Here is a 12,978-nt window from a genome sequence, read left to right as displayed (position 1 = left end):
ATCCCATCTTCTGTAGTTTCTTATGGTCCTGGGCAGAGCAGTTGCCGTACCGGGCTGTTATACACCCAGATAGTATGCTTTCAATGGTACATCTGCAGAAGTCAGTGAGGGACCTTATGGACATGCTAAATTTTCTGAGCCACCCGAGGAAGACAAGGCATTGTAGGGCCTTCCTGACTGTTGCATTTACGGTGGAAGTCCAGGCAGGTTGTTGGTTATCATCACTTCAATGAACATGATGCTCTTCACTCTCTCAACCTCAGTTTCATTAATGCAGGTGGGAGTATGTCCTCCCACTTTCTTCTGAATTCAATCATCAGTTCTTTAGTTTTGCCGACGTTGAGAGTCAGATTTCACCACGTCACCAAGCTTTGTATATATCCATTGTGTTAAACTGGTGTTCTAGTGAGGCTCCGTTAGCCACATGTTCCAGTGCTGCTGTGTTATTTAGGTATTACACTGCTGCTCTGTTAGTCTACTGTTCCACTGCTGCTGTGTTAGTCTGGTGATTAGTACAGTTATTTTCTTTGGTGTTAAAGTGCTGCTTTGTTAGCCTGGTAATCTAGTGCTGCAATGTAAGTCTGGCATTCTCGTGCTGCTTTGTAAGTTTGGCAGTCCGATGCTGCTATGTTAGTCTGATGATCTAGTGCTGCTCTGTTACACTAGTTATCTAGTCCTGCTGTGTTGGTCTGCTATGACAGTGTTAGCCTGCTGTTCTCGTGCTTCATATCAGTCTTGTGTTCTAGTGGTACTGTGTTAGCCTGGTGTTCTGTTGCTGCTATGTTAGTCTGGTGTTCCACTGTTGCATTAGCCTGGTATTCCGGTGTTGATTTGCTCGTCTAGTTTTCCCGTGCTGCAATGTCAGTCCAGCATTCCAGTGCTGATGTCTGTTCTGCTGTTCCTTCTGCTGGTAGCCTGGTGTTCTAGCGCAGCTGTATTATTCCAGTGATCTTGTGCTGTTCAGTTTTTCTGGTGTTATAATGTGTCTGTGTTAGCCTATGTGCAATAGCTGCTCTTTTTGTCTGGTGTTGTAGTGCTGCTTTGTAAGTCTGGTGGTCTGGTGCTGCTGTGTTAGTCTGGTGACCTAATGCTGCTGTGTTAACCTGGTATCCTAATGCTGCTGTGTTAACCTGGTATCCTGGTGCTGCTCTGAGAGTATGGTGATCAAGTGCTATGCAGTTGTCTGGTGTTCTGGTGCTGTTGCGTTAGTCAAATATTCGAGTGCTGTTCTATTTGTCTGGTATTATAATGCTGCTGCCTGGTATGCTCGTGCTGCTGTGTTGGTCTTGTGTTCTAATGTTGCTGTGTTAGCCTGGCTTTCTGGAGTTGCTGTGTTAGTTTGGTATTCTGATGCTGCGTGTTAGTCTGGTGCTCTAGTACTGCTGTGTTAGCCCAGTCTCCGAATGTTGCTGTATTAATCTGGTGTTCCCATCCTGCTATATTAGTCGGTGATCCAGTGCTGATGTATTAATCTGGTGTTCAATGCCTGTTGTTTTAGTCAGGTATTTGAGTGCTGCTGTGTTAGTCTGGTGATCTTTTGCTGCTGTATTAGTCAGGTGTTATAATACTGTTGCATTCATGTGGTATTTCTGTGCTGCTGTGTTCATCCAGTGTTCCAGTGCTGCTATATTAGCCTAGCATTACAATGCTGCTTTGTAACCTAGCGTTCTAGTGCCCGCTGTGTAAATCTAGTGTTCTGGTGCTGCTGTGTTAGTTTGGTGTTCTAGCGGTGCTGTGTTAGTCTGGTGTTCCTGTGTTGATGTGTTACTCAGGTGTTCAAGTGCTGTTGCGTTAGTTTGGTGTTATAATACTGCTGTGTTAGCCCTGCTTTCTGGAACTGCTGTGTTATTTTGATATTCTGGTGCCAGCCATGTCAGCCTGGTGACCTAGTGCTGCTGTGTTAGCCAGATATTCTAATGCAGCTGTGATGTCTAGTGTTCCCGTCCTGCCATGTTAGTTGGTGTTCCAGTGCTGAAGTGTTAATCTGGTGTTCTACTGCTGTTGCGTTAGTCAGGTGTTCTAGTGCTGCTGTGTTACTTCAGTGTTCTTGTGAAGCTGTTGTAATCTTGTGTTCCAGTGCTGCAGTGTTAGCCTGATGACCTAGTGCTGCTGTGTAGTCTTGTGTTTTTAGGCTGCTATGTTAGCCTACTGTTCTAGTGTTGCTGTGTCAGATGGTAATCTAGTGCTGCAGTGGTATCCAGGTGGTCTCGTGTTGAGGTGTTAGCCTAGTGACCTTGTATTGCTGTGTTAGTCTCATGTTCCATTGCTACTGGGCTGGTCCAGTGCTCAAGCGATGCTGCGTTAACCTGATGTCCTAATGCAGCTGTATTAGTCGGTGTTCCAGTGCTAGTGTGTTAATCTGGTATTCCATTGTTGTTGCGTAAATTAGGTAAGCTAGTGCTCTGTGTTACTCTGATCTTCTTGTGAAGATGTTGTAATCTCATGTTCCAGTGCTGCTATATTCACCTGATGGTTGAGTCCTGCTGTGTTAGTCAGCTGTCAGCTGTTATTCTGGTCTTCCAGTGCTGCTGTATTAGTCTGGTGTCCTCGTGCTGCTGTGTTAGTCTAGTGATCTAATGCGGTGATGTAAGCCTTTGATCTGCTTCTCCTGTGTTACACTGGTTACCTAGTCCTGCTCTGTTAGCTTGTTGTTACGGTGCTGCTTTCTCAGTCTGGTGATCGGGTGCTGCTGTGTGAGTCTGGTGATCTAGTCCTGCTCTGTTACGCTGATTATCTAGTGCTGCTGTGATGGTCTGGTGTTCCAGTATTACTGTGTTAGTCTGGTGATCTATTGCTGCTGTATTATGATGTTATAGTGCTGCTGTGTTAGTCTGGTATTCTGGTAGTGTTGTGTAAGTCTGGTGTTCTAATGCTGCTGTGTTGCACTGGTTAGCTACTGCTGCTGTGTTGCGCTGGTTAGCCCATGTTGCTGTGCTATTCTGGTGTTATAGTGCTGCTGTGTTATTTTGGTGTTCTGGTGCTGCTATTTCAGTCCAGCATTCTAATGTTGCTGTGTTCGTCTAGTGTTCTACTTCTGTGGTGCCAGACTGGTGATCTAGTGCTGCCGTGTTAATGACCTGTTATACTGCTGCTGTGTTAGTCTGGTGTTCCCTTGCTGCTGTTTTCGTCCAGTGGTCCTGTGGTGCTGTGTTAGCCCGGTTATCTATTCCTGCTGTGTTAGTCTAGTGTTACAATGCTGCTTTGTAAGCCTGGTATTATGGTGCTGCTGTGTAAGTCTCACATTCTAGTGCTGTTTTGTTAGTTTGGTGTTCTAGTGCTGCTGTGTAAGTCTCACATTCTAGTGCTGTTTTGTTAGTTTGGTGTTCTAGTGCTGCTGTGTCACCCTCATGTTCGAGTGCTGCTATATTAGTCTGGCGGTCTGGTGCTGCTGTGTTAGTCAGGTATTATAATTATGCTGTGTTAGTCTGGTGATCTGGTGTTGCTGTGTTTAACTGGTGATCTAGCGCTGCTGTGTGGGATTGGATTTCTAATGCTACTCTGTTATTTGGCGCTCTAGTGCTGCCATGTTAGTCTCATATTCTATTGGCACTGTGTTAGCCTGGTTTCTTTTGCTGCTATGTTAGCCTGATGATATGATGCTTTTCTGTTAGCCTGGTGATCTAGTGCTGCTTTGCAAGACTGGAGTTCTAATGCTGCTGTATTAGTCTGGTGATTAAGTGCTGCTGTGTAGCCCTGGAGTTCTAACACTGCTGTGTTAGTTTGATTATCTACTGCTGCTCTGTTAGTCTGGAGTTCTAATGTTGCTGTGTTAGTTTGGTGCTGTATTGCTACAGTGTTAGCCAAGCGTTCTAATTCTGCTGTCAGTTTGGTGGTGTTGTGCTGCTGTGTTAGTCTGGTGTTCTGATGCTGTTGTTTTGGCCTAGTGCTCCTGTGCTGATGCTTTAGCATAGTGATCTAGATCTGCTGGGTTTGCCTGGCGTTGTAGTGTGCTTTTTTTAACTTTGCGATCTAGTGCTGTATTGCACTGGTTCGCTAGTGCTGCTGTGTTATTCTGGTGTTACAGTGCTACCTTGTAAGTCTGGTGTTCTGGTACTGCTATATTAGTCATCTGTTATAATGCTGCTGTGTTAGTCTGGTGTTACAATGCTGCTTTGTAAGCCAGGTGTTCCGGTGCTGCTACGTAAGTCTCACATTCTAGTGCTGTTTTGTTAGTCTGGTGAAGTCCTACCATTGCGACACTCACTACAAGATTTAAGATTTCCTTCCTGCTTGCACTCATGGAACAGAAATGAAAGCCAGCCGCTTTTCATTCTGAGTAGGTGTACTAGTTTTGCAAGGATCCAATTTCACTTACTTCTGACAAATGTGGACTTCTTCACTTGGATTCTCAATGGCCCAAGGCATTATCTAAATTGAGCAGATTCCCGCTGGAAAAGGGCAGTTTGGGAATTGATATGGTTGCTACTTATAAAAGATTTTAAATTGTGTTATCCAGGACAAATTTGGCACCTTCTCCAGAACAGCAAAATCACTTGACACTACTTGCATGTAAAGTTTGGGAAGATCAGGGTTGGTGGTGGAGGGGTGATGGTGGGTGTGGAGCCAGTGGGTGGTGGTGGTGATGGCTGGAGCCAGAAGTTCAAATCTTACCTTAAAGATTTTGCAAAGTGTGCACACCGACACGTCAGGAGGCGCTGCCTTTTTGATAAGACATTAAACCAAGGCCCAGTTTACACTCTCACGCAAACAACAAAAGAGGTTCCTTTGGAATCCTGTCGAGATGAGCAGTGGAATTATCCCCAGTTTCCTGGGAGATCTATATCCTTCAACTAAGTTTGTGCAAACTTACTGTGTATAAATTGGCAACGGGTTTTCTTCATTACAATAGTGAGCTTTACTTCAGAAAAAAATCCACATTAGGTGTCTTGAGTTTTGCAAATGTTACATATAAATGCAATTTCTTCCTTTCTCTTTCACAAGAAGGACACATTCTTAATCTCAGTGCATAAACAGTATGTCCCAACATTGAATCAAACAGCACGTTCTTTCCACATCCAGCTCACATTTTCAAAACCTAATGCAAACATTTGATGCAATTCCACAATTGGACAACATTTGCTAATAGTTACACTAACAACCAATTTATGATCAGTTAAGTTTGTAACATAGTTCATTTATTTTTGCTGGAAACAACATGCACTCAATGACATGGGCTTGTCCTCATCAAACAATGTTAAAGTCATACTTTTGAAGAATCTTGGGAATTTAAAAGCTGACATTTTCCCATTGCATTCTCCACAACAATGTTGAAGTCATACTTTTGAAGAATCTGGGAATTTAAAAGCTGACATTTTCCCATTGCATTCTCCACAACAATGCTTACCCAATTAGCGAACATGACAATCTATCAACACTCTTCAGGTCATAAAAATTATGATCATCTAAAATTTGGAATATCAGATTTGTCCTTATTAGTACAAGTCAAAAAGTTCTGTCGATGTTTTATATTAGCTTCGCCTGTGCACTGTGTACTGAAGAGTACGCTCCATTTACAGAGTAACCTTCTCAGTGTGAAGAAACAGATTTTATTCCAGCACAGTCTGTTGAAAGCTGAACAAGACTCAACACATGGGACACACAGATCCTCATATAACTTGATTTGCAGCAATAACATCACATGCAAGCCTCCCACTTATCAGAAGCTCCAAAACTCAGCTGGAATTGAACGAGTACAAATCTAACATAAAGCTTCAACTTGCTTTTCGAATCCCCATATAGTGCTGTTCTCTTAATACTGAAAATAGTTCAGCAATAATACTTGCCCTAACCCAGAACTGTAGAAAAAGCTGCCAATAAAATCCCAACTGGAGAGTTAAATTCTCTGCAGTAATGCCCTCATATATTCATGCATGAGATCAATACAAAACCTACACTTAACAGTTCATTGCCAGATAGACAGACCTTTCATATTAGACCATTTTACTCTTCTCTCCCCTGCCCAGTGGCACTTTCATTGGTTTTTAGATCCAGCAGTTTGTGTTATGGGTTGCCATCATAATTAAAGACCTGTTTGACAAGGGCAAGTAATCAGTCTTTTCGCAAACCCCTAACAATGCAGGCACAATGGGTGTTCTAACTGCTGAACAGTTGAGCCATTCTCAATGCCTCAGCTGGTCAAAATCCAGTTGTACACTGAAAGGTTGCTGGTTTGAGACCACTTAGGCACAAGAGCTTCAGTCATTTCAGATCAAACGATTAGAGTGGCCACGTACCTACATTTAACCCATAAAAAAATCTGTGACAAGATTGGATTCAAAGCAAACCCATTAATGACTCTCCTCCCCAGCTCCCGACGGAGTGAGACAAGGACATGCAATAGGATAGGGCAGCATTGGGGTTCAGTGGTTAGGACTGCCGTCTCACAGTGCCAGGCGTCTGTGTTCGATTCTAACCTCGGGTGACTGCCTGTGGAGTTTGCACATTATACCCATATCTTGGTGGATTTCCTCTGGATGCTCCGGTTTCTTCCCACAGTCCAAAGATGTGGAGTCAGGCAACTGTGCACTGGCAACTATCATAGCAATGCCACAAGAAGAACACTGTGCTCAGCGACAGCAAATGGATTGGATCAGGAAACTTCTTGAAGTTGGTCACCTGCTGTCACAGCATTTTCACAATACAACCTGCCTGGATGCTCATACCTTCCTTTCCCTGACAGTTTGTGCTTTGCCAACTCAGCCAGAGATACTAAACAAATGTTGCTGTCATTTTGTTGTACCATTTATTGCAGACACAAATCCAGGAAGCATGTCCTGTTTTCAGCAGACCTCAGTCAAGTTAAGGGGGATAGCCTTCAGTTATGGTTCCCAGCAAAGTAGGTCAAGTGCAGTCTCTGATTTCTGTCTAAAGATTTGGGCATGGCCAGTCAGCAGCTCAGCACATACAATTAGGATAGTCTCCTTGTAAAGAATGAGAAGCCATCATACCCTTCAAGACTTTCTGCCCTATTGCGGGCTACTTTCCTCTTGGAATGAGACAGAGGCAAGTACTGGCGAGATGTAAGTGGATGTCACAGCTGTTATCTGGAGGTCTGCCAAGTAAATGAGTAGGCAGCACACAGGGCATGCAGGGCTACTGGTGTCAGGGTTTGAGGTGAGTAAGAGAGACGGAGAAAGACGGTGCAGATAATAATGAAAGCAATTCAGCATGAGCCTTGATGGGAATTGTGTACAGTTGCATAGATAGAATGAGTGTGAGGTATTTGGGAGAAGATGGTGTCACTTATCCTGGAGTAGAGAAGGTCATTGACGTTCTTCCTACAACACTGTGCATTCCTTCATATAGCTGAGGCTGCATTGACCAGGGTGCTAACCTCAGATCAGGCAGGCATGGTCCAAGAGGGACAGGAAGATCCCTGTCTACAACCCACCTTCCAGCAGGAACACAAGATCCCTGCCAACAAAGCAGGGCACAGATTTCCCTTTTCTGTCAGATCTGTGGCAAATGTTAGGCACTACACAGGGTAGCTCTGACTAACAGACTGTCTTGCTGCAGTGCTTCAGCACAGCTCCATGCAGGCTGGAAGAATTGCACCTCATTTTCCGCTTAAGAACTCTACAGCCTTCTGAACTCAATACTGATTTCAACAATTTTAGGGCTCGAGGCAGCTTCTGCCATCTGCTTACCCAAAGCCCCCACACATCAGACCTTGTTATCACGTGGCCTGCTATCACACAACCCATTGTTAGCCACTAATTGGCCATATTGGTAGCTTTTCATTCTTCTAGGCTCATCATAATCCACTCCTCTGTCTGTTCAAATTTCTTCTCTCTCTTGGCGCTCTATCTCCACCTATCGTTTATTCCTCACCCCCTCCCCGCACCCCATCTCCTGCATAAAAGTCTCTCTCCTACCATCAATTCTGAAGAAGGGTCATGGGACCTGAAATATTAACCCTTGATTTCTCTCCACAGATACTGCCAGGCCTGCTGAGCATTTCCACCAATTTCTATTTTTGTCTCTGATTGGCAGTGTTTGTCCGGGCATTGAAAGATGGCACGGACGCAAGGGATGTCAGACTATTGGCAAATATCCAGTGAATGGTGAACTGATCTGGGATTAATGTGTAGTAAAATGTGGCTAGAATTCGACATGAGGAACACTGTAGGTGGTGAGGTGGGTAGTTAATACGGCAAGTTTGGCAAGATATAGTGAGAAATCTTGCTACACTCTCTGAAAAACTTAATACAACTAGTAATAAAGATTCAGGATTTGGAAATCAACTCTTCATTTTTTGAACTAATTAAGTTGTTCTGATCAAGTCCAAACAATATTAAATTTACAATGTATGTCATCATAATGTATCACCATTCTGTTTCATACAGTCATACAATTAAGATTGAAAAGTTCCAGTGGCTAAAGATCTGTAAAATGATCGCAGAAATAGAAACAAAGCAAAATAAACTTTGTGGCTTATTATTAGAACAAGGATCAATGGCAAATAAATGGTGAGATAGATTTAAAGGATTGTGTGGCCCGTTCTCCTATGTTCCTGTCCGCGAGCCAACATTTCTGCTTCAATCAACACAATTAAAAAAGAATGAACTAATCATCCAGGATGTGGGAGGTTGCTGTGTACTATATGACCTGCCATGTTTTCAGCTTGACAGCAGACTCTGTGCTTCAAAGTCATGTTTTCAATGCAGACCATGTTATAACTGCATGAGAATGTAATAAAGGTGCAAATCTCCTTGATACATAAGGATTACATTTTCTCCACTTCATAATAAATGTTAGATTTAAAGAGAGAACAAGAATGCTATACTTCCTATAGCACCTACGCTATTGTAAGTCTGTCTTTTATTTTATTTACTGAACACGAAGTTGACGAATATTTATAAGAGTACAGGAAATATATAATATTATTAGATCAAAAACTGGATGGTTTGACTGGTAAAGCCAGTATCTAACAGAGACACACTGTGCTTTCTGAATCTGTACTGTACTACAGTGTACCTCAACTAAACCCCCTCAAGGCCAGATTGAAGGTTTTACAAACAATCTTGGCTCAGACTCCCAATTTCCATCACAACTGTTGTTGGAGAGTGCGGCAGAATGAGTGTAAAGTGAGGATTGAGCTCAGCTGTGTTACCCCCAGATTTACATAAATTGCCTCCCATAAGAACTAGCAGCTCAAATCTGAACTGAGCAATACCCAATGGCCCAGACAACAACAAAGAGTAAGTTGTATCAGAGATAATTGGAACTGCAGATGCTGGAGAATCCGAGATAACAAAATGTGGAGCTGGATGAACACAGCAGGCCAAGCAGTATCTTAGGAGCACAAAAGCTGACGTTTCGGGCCTAGACCCTTTATCAGAAAAGGGGGAGGTGGAGAGTGTTCTGAAATAAGAAGGGAGAGAAGGGGAGGCGGATCGAAGATGGATAGAGGAGAAGTTAGGTGGGGAGAAGACAGACAAGTTAAAGAGGTGGGGATGGAGCCAGTAAAGGTGAGTGTAGGTGGGGAGATAGGGAGGGGATAGGTCAGTCCGGGGAGGACGGACAGGTCAACCGGGTGGGATGAGATTAGTAGGTAGGAAATTGGGGTGCGGCTTGAGGTGGGAGGAGGGGATAGATGGGAGGAATGAGCTGGGCTGGTTTTGGGATGCAGTAAGGGGAGGGGAGATTTTGAAGGTTGTGAAATCCACATTGATACCATTGGGCTGCAGGGTTCCCAAGTGGAATATGAGTTGCTGTTCCTGCAACTTTCTTACAATCCTCACAGTCTGGAAGCTGGTCATTTGGCCTAATGAGTCACCAATGACCCTTCAGACCCACCCACTTACCCTACCCGCATAACCCTACATTTCCCATGGTTAACCTACTCACCCCTCTACACTATGGGCCTATCCACCTAACCTGCACTTCTTTGGACTGTGGGAGGAAACCAGAGCAACCGGAGGAAACCCACACAGTCACAGGGAAAATGTGCAAACTCCACACAGACAGCTGTCCGAGGCTGGAATCAAACCCAGGTCCCTGGCCCAGTGAAGCAGCTGTGCTAACCGCTAAGTCACCATGCTGCTCCACTTTATGATATGTGTTAGATGGAGGAGCAAGAGGTGGAGTTACTGAATTACAAAATGCAACCATTTTTTTAAAAGTTGATTCCTGCGATGTGGGCATCACTGGCTGGGCCAGCATTTATTGCCTGTTCCTAGTCGCCCCTGAAAAGAGGTGGGTGAGCTACTACCTTGAACCGCTGCAGCCCAGGTTGACCTAGAATTCCCAAGGGACAGAATTCTAGATTTTGACTCAGCGACACTAAAGAAACAGTGATATATTTCCGATTCAGGATAGTAAGTGTCTTACAGGGGAACTTTCAGGCAGTAGCGTTCCTTTGTAGTACATAGAACATAGAACATTATAGCACAGTACAGGCCCTTTAGCCCTCGATGTTGTGTCGACCTGTGAAACGAATCTGAAGCCTATCTAACCGATACTATTCCATTATCATCCATATGTTTATCCAATGACCATTTAAATGCCCTTAAAGTTAGTTGACTCACTGAGCTGGTTTGTTGTTTTGCAGATGTTTCATTATCATAGAACATAGAACATAGAACATAGAACAGTACAGCACAGAACAGGCCCTTCAGCCCACAATGTTGTGCCGACCATTGATCCTCATGGATGCACCCTCAAATTTCTGTGACCATATGCATGTCCAGCAGTCTCTTAAATGACCCCAATGACCTTGCTTCCACAACTGCTGCTGGCAACGCATTCCATGCTCTCACAACTCTCTGCGTAAAGAACCTGCCTCTGACATCCCCTCTATACTTTCCACCAACCAGCTTAAAACTATGACCCCTCGTGCTAGCCATTTCTGCCCTGGGAAATAGTCTCTGGCTATCGACTCTATCTATGCCTCTCATTATCTTGTATACCTCAATTAGGTCATGCTGGGTAACATCATCAGTGCAGCCTCCGATGAATTGCAGTTGTGTTTTCCCACCTGTTATTTGAACTCTGGAGTCCGTTGAGCTGGATTACTTCACTTGCAGTTTTCCTTCGCAGTGGAGTGTTTATGGAGTCAAACTCTGGGTTTGTTGATGGCTTTTTTCGGGGATTACCAGGCTTCTAGGAACTCCCATGCTTGTCTCTGTTTGTCCCAGGATCTTGGTGTTGCCCCAGTCGAATTGGTGGTTCTCCATATCCATGTGGATAGAGATGAATGAGTATTGGTTATACATTTTAGCTTCATAGATCCTGTACCTTCAGCATGTTGTCTGTGGAGATGGTGTCACTGGGGTCTTGTTCTTGCTTTAGTAGTGCTGTCAGCCCAAGAGTTCCTCAATTCCATCAAGGACTTAAGAATAGATGACAATGAGACCATGGCTCAGTGTTACTGCCCTATTCACTTCGATATCCATACCATTAGCAAGAGAAACAATGGCAGCACCACTAAAACAAAGAGTAAGTTGTATCCAGTTCTGGTCACCCTATTATAGGAAAAATGTGGAGGCTTTGGAGAGGGTGCAAAGGAGGTTTGCCAGGATGCTCTCTGGACTGGAGGGCTTGTCTTCCGAGGAGAGGTTGACTGAGCTCGGACTTATCTCTCTGGAGAGAAGGAGGACAAGAGGTGATCCAATCGAGGTGTACAAGGTAATAAGAGGCATGGATAGAGTTGATAGCCAGAGACTTTTCCCCAGAGCAGGATTGACTGCCACGAGGGGTCATAGTTTTAAAGTGTTAGGAGGAAGGTATAGAGGAGATGACACAGGAAGGTTCTTCACACAGAGAGTTGTGAGCGCATGGAGTACTTTGCCAGTGGTAGTCGTGGAAGCAGAATCATTAGTGACATTTAAGCGACTGCTGGACATGCACATGGACAGCAGTGAATTGAGGGGAATGTAGGTTAGGTTATTTTATTTTTAGATTAGGATTATTCCACGTCACAACATTGTGGGCCGAAGGGCCTGTACTGTGCTGTACTTTTCTACGTTCTATGTTCTAAGTCCCTAAGGACATCATCTCCGCAGACAACGTGCTGAAGCTACTGGACCTATGCCTCACCACCCACTTCACCTTTAGTGGCCAAATACATGAACAGATTAATGGAACACCCATGGAATCACCTATCTTCGGACTAATAGCTGAAGTAGTGATGCAGAGACTGGAAAGTATGGCCCTTCTGCTAATACAAACAAAACTATGGATACACTACATGGATGGCACCTTTGTCATCATTAAACGAACCATACTGGAGGAGGGACATGAACGAATAAACAACATCCTCACCAGAATCAGATTTACCAGAGAAGAGGAGAAGAACAAACAGCTCCCATCCCTGGACATGATGGTACAGCGCAGGACAAATGGAGAATTCCCAGCGAAGGTACACTGGAAAACTACACACAGACCAAGTACTGAGTTTCAACAGCAACCAACCTAACACACACAAGTGAAGCTGCATGAGAACATTATTTAAATGGGCAACAGCACACTGCAGCAACATAGAGCTAGGCCGAGAAGAGTACCTCTTCCAGGTACTCAGAGACCATGGATGCCCGAAAAACTGGGTCAGAAGATGCCTATTACACAAACGATACTACACGCCTCAACGCACGCTACCTTACATCAGGAACACATTGGGACTGGCCATAAAACTACAACTACTAGGCATTAGAGTAGCACACAAACCCACATCAACTCTACGACAACTGCTCACCTGAACCAAAGGCCCACTACCCATACGGACAGGACCAATGTCATATACAATATTCCCTGCAGAGACTGTGACAAACACGACATCAGACAAACAGGAAGCAAATTAACAACGGTACATGAACATCAATTGGCTATAAAAAGACACGACCAATACTCGCTTATCTCTATCCATGTGGATAAGGAGAACCACCAATTCGACTGGGACCAACACCAAGCTCCTGGGACAAGCAAAGCAGAGACAAGCATGTGAAGTCCCCAGAAGCGTGGCACTCGATGAAGAAAACC

This window comes from Stegostoma tigrinum, chromosome 15 (genome assembly GCF_030684315.1).
Source record: "Stegostoma tigrinum isolate sSteTig4 chromosome 15, sSteTig4.hap1, whole genome shotgun sequence".
Classification (NCBI taxonomy): Eukaryota; Metazoa; Chordata; class Chondrichthyes; order Orectolobiformes; family Stegostomatidae; genus Stegostoma; species Stegostoma tigrinum.
This window is presented reverse-complemented; position numbering follows the sequence as displayed.